This window comes from Mandrillus leucophaeus, unplaced genomic scaffold (assembly GCF_000951045.1).
Source record: "Mandrillus leucophaeus isolate KB7577 unplaced genomic scaffold, Mleu.le_1.0 Scaffold411, whole genome shotgun sequence".
Classification (NCBI taxonomy): Eukaryota; Metazoa; Chordata; class Mammalia; order Primates; family Cercopithecidae; genus Mandrillus; species Mandrillus leucophaeus.
The window spans coordinates 2180344-2202558 of NW_012104377.1; positions in this window are offsets into that span (position 1 = coordinate 2180344).

The following is a 22215-nucleotide window of genomic DNA, read 5'->3' on the forward strand; positions in this document are numbered from 1 at the left end:
CTTTGGTCTTTGATGATGGTGATATACAGATGGGGTTTTGGTGTGGATGTCCTTTCTCTTTGTTAGTTTTCCTTCTAACAGTCAGGACCCTCAGCTGCATGTCTGTTGGAGTTTGCTTGAGGTCCACTCCAGACCCTGTTTGCCTGGGTATCAGCAGTGGAGGCTGCAGAAGAGTGAATATTTCTGAACAGCAAATGTTGCTGCCTGATCATTCCTCTGGAAGCTTCATCCCAGAGGAGTACCTGGTCGTGTGAGGTGTCAGTCTGCCCTATTGCGAGGTGCCTCCTGGGTAGGCTATTCGGGGGTCAGGGACCCACTTGAACAGGCAGTCTGTCCATTCTCAGATCTCAAACTCTGTGGTGGGAGAACCACTACTCTCTTCAAAGCTGTCAGACAGGGACACTTACATCTGCAGAGGTTTCTGCTGCCTTTTCTTTGGCTATGCCCTGTCCCCAGAGGTGGAGTCTACAAAGGCAGGCAGGCCTCCTTCAGCTGCAGTGGACTTCACCCAGTTCGAGCTTCCCGGCTGCTTGGTTTACCTACTTAAGCATCAGCAATGGTGGGCACCCATCCCCCAGCCTCGCTGCCACCTTGCAGTTAGATCTCAGACTGCTCTGCTAGCAATGAGGGAGGGCCCATGGGCGTGAGACCTTCCGAGCCAGGTGCAGGATATAATCTCCTGGTGTGCTGTTTGCTAAGGCCCTTGGAAAAGCACAGTATTAGGGTGGGAGTGACCTGATTTTCCAGGTGCTGTGCATCACAGTTTCCCTTGGCTAGGAAAGGGAATTCCCTTACCTCTTGCACACCCTGCTTCGGCTCTTGCTTTGTGGGCTGCACCCACTGTTCTGCACCCACTGTCCAACACGCCCCAGTGAGATGAACCCAGTACCTCAGTTGGAAACGCAGAAATCGCCCATCTTCTGTGTCACTCACACTGGGAGTTGTAGCCTGGAGCTATTCCTATTCGGCCATCTTGGAACTACCCTTCATTTTCTTTTCATGTGTTGCCTTTGCTTGAAAAAAATTCAAAAGTCATCATCACTATGGTACTCTAAAGAATGTTAGAAGATAGCTAAATTTAAATTGACTGTGACAATTTTGCAGCACAGTGGAGTAGAAGAAGCATTAGGCTCAGTAGACATGGGTCTGAGTCCTGACTTTGCTTGTAATAATCTGTGCAACTTTTGGACAAATCTCTTTCTTTCCCTAGGCCTCCATTTTCCCAAAGGTAAAAGGTGCTGGATCAGGAGGGATCACTGAATCTATGCAAGCTAGCTGAAGGTAGCTTTAAGAATATCTCAAACTTGCCTAGGCTGGGCATGGTGGCTCATGCCTATAACCCCAGTAGTTTGGGAGGCCAAGGCAGGTGGACCACATGAGGCCAGGAGTTTGAGACCAGCCTGGCTGACATGGTGAAACTCTGTCTCTACTAAAAATACAAAAGTTAGTCAGGTGTGGTGGTGCATGCCTGCAGTCCCACCTACTCGAAGACTGAGGCAGGAGAATCGCTGGAACCCAGGAGGTGGAGGCTGCAGTGTGCTGAGATCATGCCACTGCACTCCAGCTTGGATGACAGAGTGAGACTCCATCTCAAAAAGAAACAAATAAACAAACAAACAAAAAATGTTGCCCAGAAGATCCAGTTGTCTAAAATTTCTTTTCTGGACTTAAAATATGACTTTCTAAGATTTTCTTTTCATCACCTGATGGATGTCATTTGAAAAATCTTCTGTAATAACCACAATGAATATGACCTCCAAGCCCTTTCAAGACCTTTAAATAAACATGATATGACAATTATTCTGTGGCATCCATGAGTCACCCATGAATTTTACCACACAGTGCATATGATTTGATCATCATAATCTGTAAGGCCCCTTTCACAGGAAACACCTGCTGAGACGTAGGTCAGCCCAGCTGCTCTAAATATGAAACACGTCTATACATGTCCCCATGGGAACAAAGATAAGCAGGCTAGACTTGGCAAAACCTAAAATGTGCAGCTTCCTCTTAATTCTGCTTTTCTTCCATCAGTTGTCTACCATCTCTCCTGGAGGCCCCACTGTATATCTTTTTCCCAGGAAAAAGAGCAGAGGAGCAACCATTGGCATGTGCCCTTCTACCAAATTTTAACCAGATTTAATTGTCATCATCATATTTGGTTTAAATTTTTTTCTTTTCTATTAAAAGCAGCAGCAAGTTAGTGGAGATTTATCTTGGTGGGAAAGTATCAAGAAATAGGAAATAGATCCAAGCATAATGGATACTTTTAGAGCTCTATCTTTCTCTATCTCTCACTGCACCGTCTCCTCTGTGTATAGCTCTAGGACTAGGGAATCATGTGCCAGCAACCCGGACTCGCCCATCCTTGCCCTGACTTCTTGAAATCAATTGCTTCCCTTTCAACACCCTGGTCTAGTCTCACAACTGTTCAGCTTTCCCTGTATGCCTTCCTCATTCTCCTGTGGCTTCACCATGGCCTAGGTTCTCATCTTTCTCTACAACTCCCCTTTTCAGGGAATCCATAGTCTCAGATCTTGGAGTTATTGCAGTTTCAAGCCTCCTAGAAAGTATGATTCTTCTATATTACATTCTTCTACAAAGTATGATTCTTAATAATGTTAAAAGAACATTATTCTTTTAACAATAGGTATTCAGTCACACTCGGCTCTGTGCTAGGTGTGAAAACATGGCAGCAAGAAAAACAGGCAAGAGGAAGAGTGACAGCAGGAAGCAGATCGCCCCCTTCAGGAAAGGGGTGGCATAGGGCTGGGAGTATGTAGTAGGTGGAATAATGTCCCGCAAAAGTTCAGGTCATCCCAGAACCTATAAATACTTTATTTGGAAATAGGATCTTTGCCGATGTAATCAAGTTAAGATGATGTTATATTGGATTAGGGTCCCAAATCCAAGAGGACTGGCATCCTTATAAGAGGGAGATTTGGACACAGACATACAGGGGGAATCCCATGTGACAACAGAAAGGAGATTGGAAGGAGGCAAGCCAAAGGGCACCAAAGATTGCTGGCAACCACCAGAAGCTAGGAAAAGGGAAGGAGAGATCCTCCCTTAGAACCTTCAGACAAAGATGGCCCTGAGGACACCTTGATTTCAGACTTCTGGCCACCAGAACTGTGAGAGAGTCAATTTCTGTTGTTTTAAGCCACCAAATATGTGCTAATTTCTTACAGCAGCCCCAGGAAATTAATTCAGGCTATCAAGGGGATTAAGTACAGGTAGAGGAAGCAAAGCCCTGAGAACTTTGACCCCGGGCACAGGAGGATGGAGGGTCTTAGACCAAAGATCTCCCAACTTTGGAAGCCAGATCCAAAGCTCTCTGCCCCAATTCACGTGGATATCAGAGTATGTCAGTGTTCGGGGAAGACGATGATGGTAACAGTGATGACCACGGTTGTTACTGAGATAAAGAAAAAGAAGAAACAGAAGAGAAAAATAGTGAAAAAAATAAGGAGATGGAGAAAAGCTTAATTTTAGAGTAAAATGACAATATTATTATAATTTTATATCTATGATCACAGTCAAAGCTGAATGAGGAGTAAAACTCCAAACTCTGGTTCTGCTGGGTAAAACAATATTAATTATGTAAACTGCTTTCCATTTATGCTTAATAATCTAATAGCACAATAACAATTATGTGTACATTAAATGTTAGATTTAAGTTATTGTAAATTTTATTTGGTCAAAGCAGTAAACACTATAGAAATGACTTTTGTAAACAGTTGCTCCTAACATGTGGTCATTAGTTCACAACCCAAAACAAAACCTATAGGCAACATTGCTTCATTCCATTCAAACAGGTATAGAAAATATGGCATGGTACTCATGCTATTTATGAATTTCACCACCCAGACAAAGACAATTATTGGGAAAAATGAAGCATTTTATTCCATATGAAAGCAAACATTAAAAGAACGCAGCCAGTCCACAGCGTTGCTATATCCTTTGTCTATAGTATTCTTCGACCAAAATAAAAATGCTATGTGTTCAACAGAGGAATATTAAGCTTTCTTTGGCATACCTCAAATATATCCGCTGCCTGGGTTTTAACAAAGACTGTTTGTCACTAATGTGTGCTTGCTGGTTTGTATACCAGTCCCACACACACAATAAGGTCTCCTTTCATGCTCCCACCAAGACTTAAGAAAAATATCCCACAAATATGAATGCACAATCATGTCTAATTGTTGCAGTTCAGCTGAACTTTGCCTCTCCTGTTTTGAGACCATGAACATAATCTCACAGTTTTCCTCTCCCAAATACAACAGATTTTTTTTGTTTGTTTAATGATCAGTCTGGGTTTAAACAAAATGCAATTCGTTTTTAAAGATATGTGAAACTAAATAGGAAGTCTCATTATTGGTTTATTGGTCTATAACCAGGTTCTTTCCTGTAGAGATGTTTTCAACATTCAGTGTGAAATCCACACATAGCAGCACCCTTTCTAGGGATGGGGTGTTGGTGCCCTCTTGAGGAAGAAAGAACGAGGCAAAGGAAAAACTTGAAGAAAGCAATTGGAAACCAGGAGAATATTTAGGTAGCCCTGTGCTTTAAAAAACTCTGGTCTCTCTCAAAGGGCAATTCAATCTGCCTGGGATATGGCCAACAAACTTTTTGCATTTTTTTCCAGCACAAAACTCACACGTTATGATATTTATAAGTATAGCCTGTTTTACTACCACTTTTCATTTACAGTGTGTTTTCCAAGGAAATGCCATTTTGATGAAGCAGTGCCATCCTTGCTTTCACGTAGCTCACAGGCAAGAATGACTTTTGATTATTAAATCCACAGTCACCTGACAGAATATTTGCCATCCAATCCCTGGTAGCTGTACTTGAGGATCACAAATCTCAAAGAGCTCCATCTATTTTACCCTCCTCCCCCACTTCGTACTCTGGCCTAACTATACACAGTCGGTAATTTTACTCTTTCCTTAATATTCACTTCTGCCAAGCTCCTAATCATTTGTCTTACAATTCTTTGAACTCAGTCCAATTTTCTGCCTCATTCTGATTCCAGGAATGTGGGCTTAGACTATCTTTTATATATATATGTATATAGGACAAGTGATATGTTTAGTTAGTCTCTCCACCCTCAATCCCCAAATTTAAAAACCTTTTTAAAAGTTTCCTTGAAAGAAAATTAATTGACAAATGCACAATCCCAGAGAACTAAAGAGACTTTAGGAGTGTTTTACCTGATTCATTCTAATGGAGTATCAGCAGCAAATCTTCTGTGGTTCTAACTTAACACAGAATGGACCCTTAGCCCAGTTTTGGCCTTAGAACCATCCGTCTGATTCTCTCCTAAGTTAGTATTGTCTTGATACTGGTCAGTGTAAAGATGCAAACATGCTGGCTTCCAAGAGACAGTATAGTATAGTGGTAGATCAGAAAACCATTTTAAAACTATGTCACCTGAGTCCTAATTCCCTCATCTGCCACTTTCTGATTATGTAAATCTCATCAAGCTCTCTGGGCCTCATCCCTGTATCTGTAAAATTATAATGTTCAAAGTGCCTCTGTGGGCTAAGAGACCCTGGGGCAATCCTAGGGACACGCGCCAGGACTTGTTTTTGGCCATTTGTGACAATCATTCCTGCTTCTTTGAACATATTGAATTTACAAAGCTGTTGAGGAAAACAGAGCTTAAAATACTCTATTTCAACAAAACAATATATTAAGTTAAAATAAGGGAACTAGAGTAGAGCCTAGGGTGGTCTTTAGCTTTGTTTTGAGTTTTCCTGAGACAATTGTCATGTTTTGCATCCTTGCTACTTTGCGACAGCCTCTCTCTCTGTGCCCCAGGTGAGAAGCTGCAGCTTGACTCCATTCATGCCGGTCTTTGTAGGTGTCACAGGGAAGCTGCTCCTTCAAGGTGGGGAAGCTGTGACGACTGTGTTGTGTCCACTGTGCTTCTTTGTGAACAAACATATTTTTGCCTGATCTGCCTAAGAAAGAGTGGGTGTTGGTTGGTGAAGAAGGCAGAAACAGATTTTCATCACCATCCAGAGCTTTGAAACCTTTCATCATTTTAAGGGAGAGATTTCAGCATCAGAAAACTGAAAAACCAGATCAGGTAATATTTGATTGTTATGTAATATGACCTGAAGTCAAAAGTAAAGGGAGTTTGCTGGGGGAAAAACAAAATAAAACCTTCTGACTCTGTTACTTGTCTCAAAATTCTGAACCTCCTGCTCACTGTCATACAGAAAGAACGTACTTATCAGCTTGGGACCTGAAAGGAGTCTCTTATTTTTTGACCAAAAATTCCCCCAAAACATCCCCCTAGAGCGATTGCAAGGATTCAGTGAGACAGCGGTTGTAGCGTGCTCAGCCCAGGGCCTGTGATGTGATTGTACTCAGTAGATACTCATCACTAACAACTAAGCTTGCCCCTGATACAATGTACTCAACACAGGGAGGTTTAATGTCTTGGGAGTGGAAGGTTGGCGAGGGAATGGTGGTCGGGGAAACCCAGCAGATGCCTGCAGAGACAAGATGTGTGTCCCTTTAAGTCTGGGCAAGGTCAGACAAGAGGACTAGAATGCTTCCCACAGTTAGCACCAATCAAGTCCACCTTCATTCTGGTAGGGCCTGTCTCAACATGGGCTCAGGGGTTCTTCTACTGAGAATTCTTGGAGAACTCTTTGGCATTTTCTACCACATGTTCTATATGCTTGTCTTTATAGCATCTAACATTTGGCTCTCTTCTTCACAGAGCCAGAAAGAGCGCCGCTTTAAATGTGAAGAATTGAACATGTTAGCTGCTATGTGCCATTGATTATTTTATTGATGCAATTTGTGGTTCTTAAGGAAGAGACTTTCCGTGAGTGAGATGTTTTTCCCTCACTTAAGTAACATGATTTTTTTCCCCAGAAACCCACCCAAATCTGCCTTAAATCTCATGGAGGTTAAGAATGGTTGGACTTATATACAGCACAAAGCTTATTTCCCTCATATTGCTATTTGTTAGGGCTTACTGCTTGAAAGGTTAAGAAAAAGACCTGATTTTATTGATAACAAGAAGCATTCAATTTTTCTATGCCTGACCCCTCACATCTCAGGATGTATGACTCCACTGCACATCAGACTCTTCCTTAGGGTGAGAATAACAATGTTTTAGATCAGTAGAGACCATGAAAAGGTTCCTGGAGGACACTTTCGCTATGTGTCAGTGATACTTGAGGCAAGTAGTCAAGAAGAGCAGGACAACCACCTTCCAGAATATCCCAAGGCTAAGTGCCCCAGCTGTTTCTCATAAAACCCACAAAAGCAACAGGGTTTTTCTCTTGCCTCAAGTGGCTCACTGGCTTACATAGGCATCCTTGAGATTTAAGGTATAAACAAAAGCAACTGAAATTTTAACTTATGCAATATATGTATAAATAAGGATGTGGCAATGGGTTAGGGGTATTAAAAAGAGAGAGAAAGAATCTAATGTTATTCTTTAATTGTCTCTCTGCTTCTAATATGTTAATATCAACATCCAATATCTCAATTCCAGCCTGTAGAGTTTTCCTCATTACTTTGGAGTTCCTGTAATGTGATCTCTTAATCACTAAAAATCAGTGATTACATGTATTCCATTCTGTGGAAATGTTTTCTGAGATAAGCCTTGTTTTCCTTAATGCTGGATAGCCAGAAAATAAAATTGGCTAACCAGAATAATTTAGATACCATCCATCACTGAGAATAACCAAGGCTATCAAATTCTGCTGTAATATTTTGAAGCTGAGTTCCAAATAGACTGTTCAGTCTGCAGCCACAGACTCCAAAATATGAACTGAATATGAAAACATTTTAACTTTCATGTTTTAATGATAAGAATGTTGTTGGCATTAATATTTGAACATTTCAGCCTACCTAGTTCTGAAAGCTATGTCATGGCAGGCTCAGAATCCACTGGCAGACTATAAATAAAATCTTTCTATAAATATATTTTATGCCAAACTACCAGCAGAATACATTTTTCATCTTCTAAACAGATGGTATAAGAGAAAAATCATGCATGTATATGATTAATCAAACGTGTTTTTGCTGATAGAATTTTCATTACCATTACCAGCATGAGTTTTGTGAAATTTCTGCATTTTATATTTTCTTTTGAGAATTAGTGTATTTAATGAAATGATTAATATAAATGAAGACAGAGAGATGATAAGACTTTATATGTTTGGTTTCTTTAGGTCCAATGGGCCTGAGTTTTTTTTGTTTTTTTTTTTTTTTCACAAAAAGCTAGCCAGGCAGTTTCTTTCAGGCCTATGGTTGAACCACATGCTAACGCCCTCACCTTCTTTCCACCGCAGTCTCTACCCCTCACTTTCACAGGTCACTTGTCAGAACTCTGATTCTGTAAGAAGTTAGCGTTTATCAAAGTCCTTACTCACTTGATGCTAATGACCAGTATGAGAGATACTGAAAGCCAAGAAGAGAACTTACTGGGAAAATGTCATGATAGACCATATTATTTTAAAAAATAGCACCATATTATAAAGTAGCAACCAAGTGTGGATATGGTATAGTCACAAAAGGGTAGGGGCTCCTCTTGATTCAGATGGCTCGAATTCAAACCCAGCCCATCACAGTAGCCAAGAATCCTGGCTTTTTTACCCCTATATCCATTCTCTCACTTTTCCTTTAGAGAACACCTCAAACTTTTATCTGGGCATATTGCCTTGTAGAATAAAAGACTATTTCCTATCCCCACCCTAGTGGCTAGGTGAGGCCATGGGAGTAGGTTGTGGCATAGGACTAAATTTTATCCGGTGAACTATAAATAAGATAGATGGCTTATTTTTTGTCCTTCTCCCTTTTGTTCTGCTTCTAGATTGCAATGTGGATATGATGGCTGGAGTTCCAGCAGCTATTTTGAGCCATGAGGTGACCAGGAGACCAGAAATGGTGTTCTAAGATGGTGTGCAGAAATTTAGAACAGAGTCTCTGAAGTCACTGAAGGGCTACAACATCCATGCCATCCTGCCTCCTGGTAGGCTTCATTTACATGAGAAAGAAATAAAGAGCTATATTATTTAACACACTGCCTATCAACCTTTGGCAAGTTACTTAATTTCTCAATACCTTAGTTACTACACCTATAAAATGAGGAAAATGATACTGCCTAACTTGGAGGGTTGTCATGGGTCTTAAATGAGATGATACATGCAAAGTACTTACAGGAGAAACCTGTACACAGTAAGTGTGCAAACTATTGCTCCTACCATACATGCCTGATACTTGAGTCTATAACAGTTTCAACAGTTGAAAAGTAACCTGGGAAGTTCCTTAGCGAGTTTTTACTGTGAAACATTCTGAAGTGGGAATCTGAATCACGCCCTCTGAGAGAGAACGAGTCATTTTGCTAGTCCTGAAGGCTAGCATCTGCCTATCTGCACTGCTTTGTTGTCCGCTGCTCGTGTGGCAACTCACTCATGGTATGACTATAACGTTGTTTCTTCATGTAAACAGCCCTGAAGAAAAGCCAAATGCCAGTGCTAGTGACAGTAATAAAGAAAATACTTTAGAAGCCTAACAAGGGAATAAAGTAATGGTCCCTAGTTAGAATATTGACATTGTGGCGATGGATCTGAACCAGGACATGAATATAACCACCACAGGCTTCATGCCAAGGAAGCTAGAGATTACAGAGGTATCCAAATATGAGCATTTTTCTTCTTCTTTTTTTTTTTTTTTTTTTTGAGATGGAGTCTCGCTCTGTCGCCCAGGCTGGAGTGCAGTGGTGCCATCTCGGCTCACTGCAAGCTCTGCCTCCCAGGTACATGCCATTCTCTTGCCTCAGCCTCCCAAGTAGCTGGGACTACAGGCACCCGCCACTACACCCGGCTAATTTTATGTACCAAATATGAGCATTTTAAAATGTCTCTCAACATTAACGAATGTTACCGACTGGCTGTGACATATGATCCACGAGGAAAAGCCACAGGTAATAAAGAGATAAAGTGAAAGAATTAAAGAAAAGAGAACCTACAGAATTATGACACTGGGCATATTGTGTTTGCTTCAGAAGAGCTCCGATAGGAAAAAGAAAACTATTTTTATTTTATCCACACCCACCTACCACCCCCACCCCAAAAGACTTGATACTTTTTCTAATAAAAGGCACAGAATTACCAAAGCATAGAACCATGGAGACACAGGGGATCGAATGATGAAATGGTGTAGCCAAGAAGGAAGAGTAATTATCATCAGACAGCCTGGTTTCTGGTCTAGGAATGTCAGGGATGTCACTTCCTACGATTTCACTTAGGTCAGAGGTAACGCTTAGAGAATGTACACTTAGAGCACAAAGAGGAATGCCTGCTGTACTGAATCTTTCCATTTGCCCCTCCAGATGCTGCTGCATCCTTCCCACCCTGCTCCTTGTCACAGAGGCGGACTTGCTGGCCTACATCCACAGGCTCCCCTGCCCGCTGGCTTCTGGTTGGGTTTAGTCAGTGATGAGCCCTGGCAGGAGACCAGAGGCGGAGAAGAAATGGAGATCTCAGTATTTATTCTCTGGTTCCTTCCCCGTGTGGTTGCCTTGAATTGGAATTGCCTTATATCCCTAGACAGAAGCTTACTGTGTGTCTCAGAGCAGTCTACTCTATATGACTGTCTCCTTACAAGTTCTCTTGTCTTCTCACTTCCCTTTGAGTCTAAAATAAAGATGTCAGATTTAGCAAATACAAATATAAGATGGCCAGGGAAATTTGAATTCTAGATAAACCATGAACTTTTAAAAATAAGGATGTCCTGTACAATATTTAGGTCACATTTATGCTAAGAGATTATTCATTGTTTATCTGAAATTCAGATTTAATGTGGCATCCTGTATTGATCTGGCAACTCTAGCCTAAGGGGACCATCAGCTGCTAACCTGTGCTCCTGCTGTACTCTTATGGTTCCCCTGCACCCTGCCTACGTCTTTGGAATAGGTCCTTTTGTCTATAAGCCATCCTCGAATTATCCTGATTTGAGTATGCCATCTGTTTCCCCCTCAGGATCCGAATACAGTCATCACACCCCTTAGTTTATTCCCATCAAGGTTATTTCCTCTCAACCACCTTTCATATGTTATTTCTTTCTGAAGATTTTCCACAAGGGTCCTATGGTAGACAGCTCAATGATACTGAAAGGAGATCCTTACTTTCCAGAAAACAGATGATACAGAGATGGAAAAGTTGGCATCTTATATGAGACTCAAAGAGTCCAATTTGGATCCTTGTATCAATGTACCTTATCATAGGTTTCCCTGAAAGTAGAGCCTGAGACAAAGGTTTGCTTGAGTGTAGTTAATCTGTGAATGTGACCTTAGGGAACAGGACTGCAAGGCAAGGATAGTGGAAATGGGAAGAAGGGAAAGCCAGCATGAGGAGTTGATGTGAAGACTATTGATTGCCTGTAGGCAACTGGTGTTTGAGCCCACCAAGACCTTCTGAAGATCCTTGCAAATATGACTCGGACCATCTATCCAGAGGATCAAAGAGGGGGGAATTTACCAATGGCTTCTGTTCCCAATAGTCAAGAATGGTCCCAAGCACTCCCTGAATTTCCAAGTTAAACATACAGGAGTTCCGGGCCAAAGATCACCAACCACAGCTATATTTCCATGATAAGCCTGGGCAGAATGGGGAATTGTGACCAACCACCTGTGACTTTCCCTTGTTTAGGTAAAAACACTTATGAAAAAGAAGTTCTTGAACTCAATCCAAGTCATCATTCTTACTCATCCTTGAACCCAAATTACACTGCATATTACTAACTAGGGTGGTAAACAGCCAACAAGGTAGACAGAAGACTCCATGGTTAAGTATGGGTAAAATTATAGAGCAATATCAACAATATATAATTTTATTTATAAATCACACTTTTAACTCACAAGCCTGTCCAGTGGCTTGCAGTAGGAAACAAATGAGTTCTTGTCTGATTCATGTTTCAGTTTGGGATTGAAGGAGTAACAGAAGATAACTCTCATATCCTAACTTAGGATAAAACTGCTCCTCACATATGAGTCAGACCCAGGCTTCTAATCATATACTCTGTAAGCTGCATGCTCATTCAGATTAGTATCATCATGGGATAGTTCAGCTTTTTACCTTGTGGTGAATAAAGAGACTTAAGCAATATTTTCAGTACTTTTTATTCTTCATGCAAAATGTACTAATATAAGATATAGCCGCAATGATTTGAAACTGTTCCTGACAGTTTAGCAACTAAGTTTTGAAAATGCTTACAATTAACCGTTGAAATTAAAGAAGGAGATATGGAGATTTAAGGGTTAAAAATATAAAATAATGGTTTTCCTCCACTTCTTTCTGCAATCTTCTAATATTCAGAAAAATTGGAAAATGTGTTAGCCATCAACCCCTGTGACGGTGGAATGATTCTCAGATCACACCCATTGAGTTTCATTTCAACCACGATAGCTGACAGACAAGACTACAATGATTGAAACTGAACTTCATCTACAGAAAATTGCAATTTGATCTTGCCTTCCCGTTATGCCAATACGTCACCAATAGATTGTCTCTTCCCCTAAAACTCCACATCCTGTAACGTGTTTGAAAACGTCATGATGGGGGCACTGCAGAGTCTAAGGGCTGAATACACCCTTGAGTGTAATGGGAAGTTCATATCATTTCGAGACATCTTGGGCATCATACTTCCTCCAAATGCTCTCAGGTCATATAGACCTTGCTGAGCAATCACAAAGTTAAAATATTCAAATTATTTGGTCTCTCTGTAATCTGTGCTGCTATACCTCTTTCCAAGCCTAGAGCTTTACAATAACAAAAATGCCAGAGAAATTTACCAGTTGAAGACTGTGGCAAACCAGGAGTGAGAGGAATGATTTGTGGGTAAAATTACTATCACACAGAGTTGGAGCTGCAGTGAAAGATGTTTTGACTCATTAACAAGTGATGTAACTTGACAAGTGTTGAAGGAAATTTAAGAGATTGATAGTACCCTGGTTTCTAGCCAGTGCAGGCAGAGTGTTGAACTGAGAAACAACATTTGACTTCCTTGACCTAAGTGTCTGGCTCCCAGGGACCCCGCAAGTCATTAGCGTAAGGTGTGAAGGTTGTGGCCATGTGCCTTTTCTTCCTGCTGTGTGGCAACCATGGAAGGGGATAAGGGTTGGAGGACCAAGAAGGAATTGACAAACAGAAATTCACTTTTTGACATGATGTCAGCCTCAGCTTCAACATGAAAATCTCCTCACTGTTGTTTATATGAAAAGAAAAAACTGAGCAAACTGAAAATTGATTACTTTTCTTGGACCTACCTGGGAACTGAAGTTGCAGAACAAACTGTCACCAAGAAATCTGTACAGTCAGGGCATCCAGAGAGACATAACCAAGGTCTGCTTCTCTTGAACAGAAGCTGCTGAAGCCCTGAATTGATAGGAACATTTAAATGGTCATTTTGATGGATTCTGGAGGCTGAGTGTTGAGTAATGGGGAGTAAGAAACTCCTGGGAGGTCACAGTCTTAGAGGTGGCCCCCACACATTCATGGGCTTTCTTTCTAGGAATCCCACAGGTTCTCATAATGAAGATCTGAGAAAGATGTCCTCTAGGCTCCGGGGTGGAGAAGATTCATATGGTGAAACACCCTAGAGCCTTCTCCATAACAAAAGCCTACTCTCTAAGAAAAAAAGACTTTGCCAGAGCCTTATCCCAGCTAGGGGAAGGTCATTACTCCCATCCCAGCCTTCCCTAGCCTTCCTGTCTCACCTAAGAAAAAGACACAATCAACAGTCAGAGCTTCAAGAAAATACATTGGAAAGGACTGGTCTGGAGGGAGTGAAAGCTACATCTATGGAGAAGCACTGGGGACGGTCACAGTTCCAAGACACAGATGGGCTAAAAGGCTGAGATTCAATTGGAAGATTATAGAACACTCCCTCTTCCCTAAAACTTGCCACCACACTGGCACTACAACAGTGGATTATAGCTGAAAGCCTACATCCTGTTACAGCAGCAGATACTGGTCAAACATCTCTGTCCAGTCTTAGAGTAGGTTAACAATTGTTCTTGTTGGTTAATAACATACCATAATTCCATGGGACCTACCCATCATGTGTCTCTGGAAGAAGACCTGACACCCAGAATATATAATGGCAATAAGCTATGATAATCCAAGAGAGAAAATAGAGCCATGCCTGGCAAGCTTGCCCATTTCTAATGTCCTGTAAGTGGGCTTGGGGTTCCCTGGTACAAAGAGTTTCAGGCAGAAAGTTGTTGGCTGAACAACTATGGCACTAACAGCCTCTTGTAGTATTAGTGGATTTGCTTAGATGAGTCTCTGAAGAATCTTCTTCTCCTACTTACCTAAGTTCATCCTGAGTCTCAGGAGATGCCTGTAAGATGAACCAATCTTCTGGCCATATACATGATTCAACTGATGGTCTAGATTGCTGACCTCACTAGTTCAAAAAGGTTCATCATGAAAGGTTCTAAAGAGTCCTTTGTAGAGTTGCATTAGCAAGATGCTATCGATTCAGCACAAGTTATTTGCATATATACATTACTCAGGTAGAGCAGCTGTCTGACCCAATAATCTAAGTGTGGCAGTAAGTGGTAACCTTGACACTACTCAGCATAACAAAAGTACTGTTAAGATCCCTCACATAATCTTCAGAGGGGCTTCCTGGATTTCCATACACAATGGCCAATTCTGTTAGTCAGGATCCTCTCAGTTTCAAGCAGCAGAAACTCAACTTAAACTAGCTTAAAGGAATAGAAAATGTATTGCCTTATGTAACTAAGAAGCTGGGGATATAGCTTTCTTCAGAAATGACTGGGACTTAAATGCAGTCATTAAGTCTAGGTCTGTCTCTCTCTCTCTTGGGATTTCTCTTTTTCTCTTTTTCTCCTTCCATGTCTCATCTCTGCTTTTCTTTCTTTCTATCTTTCTTTCTTTCTTTCTTTCTTTCTTTCTTTCTTTCTTTCTTTCTTTCTATAACTATTTCCCTCAATTTGGTGGGAGAAAGTGGCCACTGAAACCCCAGTCCTAGAACATTCTGATATTAAAATTCCAGAAGAAAGAATAACTTTATTTCTCCAAGAGCCCATATAATAATCTGAGAGGAGGACTCTTGATTGACTGTTTGATCATGTACCCACTCTTTGGACCAATCATTATTTCTAGAAGGAAGGCTACAATGCCTGCCCATCCCTGTGGCCAGAGAGTACTGTGGCCAAGAGCTCCATTAACACTACTTGGAATGAGAAGGAACAATTTCCCCTGAGAAAATTAGAGGAGTTATTGCTATAAAAAGGGTGAAGACATCCCAGGATGACAAAAACAGATGCCCACTATATTTCACCGCTTGATCTCCCAGCATGCACATTTAATCTTTATCCAATACAGGTCATTTCAAAGGTGCCCTCACCTGAGGATTTGATCACCTTCTCCCTAAAGAAACACAACCCAAAATCACATCCCAGTTTGGCATATCTGGATCGTGTACATTGCCCTGACTACATCCAGATAGTTTCTCACAACAGTAGAACCTAGGGCTCAATGACAAAGTTAACCACCCTCAACATACCCAGTATAAAATAGCAGAGGAAGACAGAATAACAACAATGGAGACTGCAATTTGGTGAGTAGAAAAGAGGAAAGAATACAAATACCACATGCCATATCCTGCTGGATGTGTGTCATAAGAATGCATGCCTGAAGTCAATTCCATCCCTAGTCTTGCTTACAAGGAGGCTCTCCTTTGGCCATTTAAACTCTAAGGCTGCCCTTGAGATGTGTATAGAGGGGTATGCTAGGGTCTCTTTAGTAGCCTGATACCCAAGGCATGGTTATGGAGGTCTGGGAATTGCCCTAAGGGTTGAGCAATCCCAGGTCGCTTTCTAGACACGAGATTTCTCAGATAGCATAACCCTTTAAAACCCCAGTAAGTTGTTAATGGAATCAATTCTAGGAAAACTCCATTAGCTTGGAACCAATGCTAGCAATCTTGGCCAGTCACAATCTGCAAATCTGAATCCTGACTTTCAAGTTTCTGTCTCTTAGCAACGAATCTTGGTTCTCTGCCCATGCTCCTGGTTCTTTGTTTCATGCATCAGTCTTGGTCACTGCTTTAGGATTATATGAAACAATAAATTGGAGTGGTGAGGCAAAGCTAATCTGTCCTTGGCTGCCAGGCTGTATCCCATTGGATGAGGCCTTTGTATAGGGGTAATTATGACCTTTATTTAGCAGGAGTGACACAGTGCAGGAAGTATTTGGGAGGAGTTTCTGTATTCTCTGACCTTTCTCTGGTTTCAATATAATCTCCTGTCTTTCTCTGCATTGAATTAAAAATTAGACAGATATTTTGACATTTGCAGTTCCACAAATACATGATTCTCTTGCCCTTAGTGCTCTTGACTTTCTGGCAATCAACAGATGTCTGTTATTCTTTCTCTACTTTTAACCCACCAACCTGTCCGTTTTTTCAGAGCAATAGTGAACACTGCAAAAAGAGGCAACACCCTCTATAATTCTGATAATTTTCTAGCAAATCCTCTGAAACTCCAGACTTGGTAGGCTCATAGCCTGAGTCCTAAAATCCCAGAGGTGATAATGAGTTAGCTACTGAGCTAGGGCATGGTAAATATTTGATCTTCCCAGCCTGGGATGGTGGATGACTCTCAGTTTTCTACTTCACCTCAACACAGGTAATTCCACAGTGTAAGGTCTGTCACTGGCAATGCCAGTTTCTGTGTTGGTCAAACTACTTTTGTTTGCAAGTGACAGAAATCTAACATAAACTAGTTTAAACAAAAAAGAGAATTTACTAGTTCACATAATGTGCATAGATGAAATCTGCAGTAAAATGAGGTTTGCAGGTCTCCACCTCTCAGCTCTACTTCTTTCTGAGTGTTGGTCTCTTCTGGCAGATGGCCTCCTGTGTGATGGAGAGAAGCCCCTTGGCAATCCCAAGCCCACAGCGTCCGGATGCAGACATCCGGCAGAATGAGAAGTGTCTTGGTCATAGCATTCAGTTACCAGTCCCAGGAAAGGTCCCTGACTGGCCCTGATTGGTCATATACCCAGCTTACAAACTCATCCCCATTTCCAGGGCAGTGGATTACAATAAAGTGGAAAGGCTGAGTCATATAGCCTTCCCATGGCTGGGTATCGTGTGAAAGGACAGGGATTATGACTGACAGCCCCCGCAGCCACATGGGGTTGGGGGAAGTTCTCAAAAGGAGAGTGCAGAATAAGAAGCAAGGAGATACAAGGAAGATGAAAATGACACTGATTCCACTTCCATCAGGCTGAGATTCACTGTATTACTGAGAATCTGAGATTTAGGCTCCACAAAATATATCCGCTCATTTAAAAAATCCACCAAAAGGAAAAATGACTGTGTTACTTGCAAAGATAACTGATGCAAATATTTACATGTGAAGTCTGCAGGAAGAAACACCTTAAGCCCCGGGACCAGGCCACGAGAGCATCTAGACAGTACTGTCACCACATCTCTTACACGTCTCAGGGGTGGCTTTCTCCATGAGTGCCATGTTAGCTAAACACAGGAACTGCATGTCAATCCTTGTATTTCCTGGGTCACTTCTGGAGTGATCCTGGAACTGTGATGTCTAAGGCCTGATGTTCTGTGGTGTCTGAGATGCCACAGTTAATGAGGCAAAACATCTCCTTTCAACAGTCTTTACCAGGTTAGTGCTTCTTTGAGCAGGATCATACTGAGCAGAATATCACACAGGAGAAAGTGTAACCAGAAGGATACATTTTCACACAACATATTACTCTGTTTTCACACTGCTACAAAGAACTACCAGAGACCAGGTAGTCGATGAAGAAAAGAGGTTTAATTGACTCACAGTTCCACAGGCTTGACAGGAAGCATGACTGAGAGGCCTTAGGAAACTCACAATCACGACTTCCGGCAAACGGGAAGAAAGCACCTTCTTCACATTGTGGCAGGAGATAGACAGAGAGAGAGCAAAGGGAGAAGTTCCACACACTTTTAAACCATCAGATCTCATGAGTACTCACTCACTATCACGAGAACAGCATGGGTGAAATCTGCCTCCATGATCCAATCACCTCCCACCAGGTCCCTCCCCCAACATTGGGAATTACAATTCAACATGAGATTTGGGTGGGAGTCAACCATATTATAGAATCAAACCATATTATATAGCAACGTGCACCCAATGGTCATGGTGGGGCATGTGGTACTGCCACATCCTGTGAGGAGTTGGGAGGTGATAAGAGATGTGTCAGGATGAGTGATTCAGAACTAAGAACACAAATGACCCGAGTCATGAGACCTGCTTTTGTGTGGTTCCTGGAAACTCCTGGGGAAGATAGGCTTGAAGCTGAAAGGAATAGAAGGCAAAAGCAAGACAATGGATTATACATTGAATTATTTTCTAAGTGCTCAGTTGTTTTACTTTAAGTTTTTTACACATATTTTATTGATTATGATTCTGAAATGAAGAAAAGCTGTCTTGCATAATGATTCAGGGTATTTTTATCTCAAGGCTATCATATTGCTTACTTTTATATAATTGATGTTCTAAACATCATAGAATTGTTTTTAAAGCACACAGGATTCTACAGAGCATTTAATCCAGTGGTTCGCACACCTTTTTTTTTTAATCAATAAAACTTTTTCCCTTCAAATAAAGTCTTACAAGAAATTCCAATATATGAGATGGTGTCATTCATTCAACAAATATCTAGCTCCAGACACTAGGCTAAGCATTGAAAAGAGGGCAGGAATCAAACAAACTCCACCAGAACTTCTCTCTCCTTGAAGCTCAGATGGAGCCTGGAGGGTCCCAGGAGTCACCTGTCACCTCTTGCATGAGCCTCTGGGGTCCTCTGAGACCCTGGCATGCATTCAAAGACTGGTCTAGGCTCACTCCCTTATTCAGCAGGAGGGCATTCTGAGATTAGAGAGTAAACAATTCATGCAATGTTTCACAACCTAACTATCAAAAATCTTCATTGCATCTGTTACTTTCTTCTGTTGCTTCAAACACAAAGAACAGCAGAAGTTGCCCTCTTTCTGCTTTAAAATAGAACAAAAAATCTATTCCTCCTACATTTTCCTTTACAGTGCTTTTGCTTCAAGTAGAAGAACACAGTGCTTTTTCTCATTCTTGGTACTCTTTTGATAGTATCCTTTGATTTCTTGAAGGAAATCTATGTAGGAGGATGAGGGTAAAGTTAAGTTGACAAAATTAAGAAAGTAAATAATGGCTCTATGATGTAGCAAAAGCCTTAGGATGGAGGAGTAGGAGAAGAAGATCCAGAAATGTGATTTTAATAAAATTATTAGGAAAGAAAGCCTGAAAGTTGAAGGTCAAGAGAAGAAGGAAAAGCCACTCATTGAGGATGCTCCTTGGATGACCAGAGTGTCAAGGATGGAAGAAGAGCACTATCAGTGAGAGATAAGTTGTAGAGGCCATGGAATGATGCAAAGAAATATGTAGAAGAAAGAATATTCCATGGGGACACATTTTTTTCATGATATTTTCTTGTCTTGCCACCTTTGTGATCAAAGAAGCACTTAAGATACAACTGTTGATCAAACTGTAGGCCAATCTGTGACACTGAAATGGAATATAATGTCATTTTAAATACACTGAGAACCTACCCTGGGGCAGGTACTATGGTACACACTGAGGGGTTAAAGGACTAAGTTACAGCCCTACCTTCCAGGAGCTCTGTAGCTGGAGAAAGAGAAAGACCCAAAAGCAAACAAATGCTGCACTGATTTATTGATTTATTCATCACAGTGTGTGCTCAGTACCCACTCAGAGCCAAGCACTGGGCTGGGGAACCAGAAATACAGGCCAGCAACAACAGGAACGTTTCCTCAACTCTTAGCATATACAACACGTGGGGAGGGCAATCAATCAAATAATTGCACAAACAATAGTAGAACTGCCTCTGCTACAGGACTGTGAAAATGAGGCCCAGGGAGCTATGAGAGCCTAAAATGGGAGATTTGGTCTAGTCACAGAATTCAGGGAAGGCTCTCCCTGGCCAAGACCTGAAAGAAAACTAGAGATTAACAAAGCAAGGAGAAGAGAACGAGCCTTTTAGGGAGAAGAAAGTTCCATCAAGGTCAGAAGAGGGCTAGGGCAAGACTGGTGAGGTGGGATGGTACCTACATAGGAACCAGAAGACCACATCAAGGTTTTGTCTTTATATGAAGAGTATCGAGGAGGCATAAATCCTTTATAAAAGTTCTATGTAAGAAACGCTATGAGCATAGAAAATATAGAGTCGATTCTTCCCGAAGGTTGGGGAAGTCTGAAAATGTTACTGAGAGGATGTGACATTTGGGCTGGCCCTGTCAGATAACTTCATATTTTTTCAGGTGGCAAAATTGGGTAAAGCCATTCCAGGCAATTACAATGATGTGAGAAAAGGAACTGGGAAAAGGGAACTTGGCCATGACCAGGAAACATGAGTAGGACGTATGATATTCTGGTTTTGTTGGCAAGTGCTGGTGGGGTCTTGGGGGTTGCTGAAGGAGAAGGAGTTAAAAATGTAAAAAATGTAAAAATGTACCCAAGTAAAACAAACTTGGGTAGTTGAGGCACATGTCAGAAATACAGCAAAGAGAAAGAGGAACAGGTATGAAGGGAAAGACAAAGCCAGAGAGACATTAAGCTTAGAGATTTAGTTTTGTTTTTAGTACCTGTCAAGAATTGCCTTCTCTTCCTCCCCTAGGTAGCCAGGTAGACAAAATTCCCTCTATCATCAGAATTGGAGTCTTGTACTCTGAGAGTGTGGTTCTGTCCCTGGGCAAGGGGTCCTCAGAATACCAAATTCCCAGCAAGCTGCATTCTCACTTCTGCTCCTGTAGCTATCCTCTCAGACCCTTTACCTCCAACTTAATATTTGATTGCCCAGATTCTTCATTTAGGGTTCTCGAATCTATGTCATATGGACTCTGCCTTCTTACTTTTATTTCCAAGTTTCCCATTCTGGGTTTTCAAGCCTCCAGCTTGACTTCCCAAGTCCCTTAACTGTCATTTCCTCACTGCCAAATCTGACTTCTTCAGGTTCTTTAGACTCTTGGGACCTATGAGTGCCATATGGACACTTTTGTTGCTCTCTCCACTATTTCCCCAGCCAATTTCCCAATTTGGTTCTTCTTAGCCAACTTTTCCCTTTTGCCACCAAGAGCCCTGCCATATGGTGGCATGCTCAAACCCACTATAATAAAATAAGAGCCATAGTAGGTTTTCATGACTTTCCAGGTGATATGGTTTTGCTGTGTCCCCACCCAAATCTAATCTTGAGTTGCAGCTCCCACAACTCAAGATTGTGAGAGGGACCCAGTGGCACATAATTGAATCATGGGGGCAGTTTTCCCCATACTGTTCTTATGGTGGTGAATAAGTCCCACAAAATCTGATGGTTTTATAAAGGGTTTCCCTTTTTGCTTGGCTCTCATTCTCTCTTGACTGCCACCATGTAAGATGTGCCTTTTGCCTTCTGCCGTGATTGTGAGGCCTCCCCGGCCACATGGAACTGTGAGTCCATTAAACTTTTTTTCTTTAGAAATTGCTCAGTCTTGGGTATGTCTTTATTACCAGCATGAAAATGGACTAATACACCAAGGATCCCATTACTACCCCACTCTGTACTATATCAGCCCATTCACCTCTGCCTTTTGGACAGTCTGAGGGAATGTAGGCCCTGAAACATTTCAAACATAAATCACCACCATGCACCAGTCTCCCCAGCATCCAGTTAATAATGAAATCAAACAAACAGAAAGTCGATGCTAGTCTACGTTTCTCCAAATCAGCTTCATGATTCTGGGAAATAACGTTAACCTGAATACTTTCTTTTTCAAGTAAAATGGGGCCTTGTCAGGGTTTCATGAAATAACGTAGGTAACACGCCTAACTCAATGGTTAAGTGACACAGCAAGTTCTCATTTAGAGTTTGCTATTATTAAATACTTTGCCAATGAAAAAAAAAAAATATATATATATATATATATATATATGTTACTTTTATTTCATATTTTCCTGGGATTAAGCTGCATGACAACTGGTGAATAAACCATATAAGAAATAAATGATTTAGACCAGGAGTTGGCAAACTTTTTCTGTAAAGAGCTAGAGAGTAAGTTTTTAGGCTTTGCAGGCAATATCATCTGTGTCACAGCTACTCGATGCTGCCTTTGTACAGC